Here is a 1,545-nt window from a genome sequence, read left to right on the forward strand (position 1 = left end):
TATTTTACGTAGGATATGGGCAGTTCCCATGAGCACTATCTTTTGAACTTCAGCCATTTTGGGGTTTCCTGGTATCTGAGCTAGGTAGTAATCAGCCCGTTTCGCTGTCATTCCCAGGGCACCTATGACAATAGGTATTGTTTTAGTCTTCAGGTTCCACATTTTGCTAATTTCTATTTCAAGATCTTTATATTTGCTCAGTTTTTGGTAGGTCTTGACAGATACGTTTATATCGATTGGGACAGTCATATCAATGAGGAGGCATGATTTTTGTCTGCTTTTTACAGTTTCTGAGAACTGGCTTGGTTATATTTACTCTGTGCAAGAATCCCATGCACACTGATAATGTATGTCATGCTCTCTACATCTTTCACAAACGGGCGACACTTGACACTGTCAGCAACCTTCTAGACAGTCTTCTTTATGAAATTATTCTCAAGAGGTCTGATCCTGAACTGGAATAAGCTAAGTTTCTGTTTCGGTTTTTAGTTCTCTACTCCCAAGTCATGTCCATCAATCATCAGTTTTCACATACTCAGTTTCCATTTCAAACTTTCCGTGTGGGTTTATTGACATGCAACTCTCTTATTATCTAGCATTTATTTGCATGAATCTTTGGCTTCAATCTCCTCTTTCTTCAAACCCTCTGACATAGCAACATGTTGAAGCAAAACTTCGTTGCTGTTTACCACATAAAAATCCAGCGTTCATCATTATGCAGCAATACATTCTGATACATTAATCACTCCTACTTTGTGCTTTCGGATAAAGAAGTACGAATTTCTATAGTAATTCTCGTGTACATAGATCCATTTCATCAATTTCCCCTAACACCCAGTTAAATATGATCACACTGAAGGAACAACAGCCATAGCCCAAATGTTGATGGCGCACACAAGGTTTCGGTAATGAAGCTTACTCTTCAGAACATTAGCTAGTATATCAAAACAAGTCTTTTTTACTCACTCTCCCATCTCACTTGACATTACATTGTCTAACTCCAATACTCATAGATACTTACATCCTGCTTTCTCCAGGTCTGTTATTCTTTGCTCCATTGCGTATTACTTTCCTCCTGTGCATAGTGACTAACGCTCTTGATGTTATTGTTATTATTATTATTATTATTATTATTATTATTATTATTATTATAAAAGTGGTAAGCTGGCAAAATTTTGTCGACTTTACCCTTGATCCTTTCGGAATCGACAAAACAAGTACCACTTGACAAGCTCTTTTTCCCCAACATTTCAGGCCTTGTGCCTATAGTAGAAAGGATTAATATTAGTATTACTGATAACTATATAATTCTACTAAGTACTGGTGAATAAATGTTGTCAAGTTAATCGACTATATCTTTCCCCAAAGTATTATTTATGAATGCAACCGAGAATATCACATTACCTCCCAAAAGAAGAATAAGGTACGCGAGTTCAGGTTTGAATATTTAAAACTATTCTATTTCATAAACATATGTCACCGTATTCTTTTTTATATTTGATAGTCATACTAATCCTCATATTTCTGAATAAATATATCTGTGGG

Source organism: Octopus bimaculoides, chromosome 1 (genome assembly GCF_001194135.2).
Source record: "Octopus bimaculoides isolate UCB-OBI-ISO-001 chromosome 1, ASM119413v2, whole genome shotgun sequence".
Lineage (NCBI taxonomy): Eukaryota > Metazoa > Mollusca > Cephalopoda > Octopoda > Octopodidae > Octopus > Octopus bimaculoides.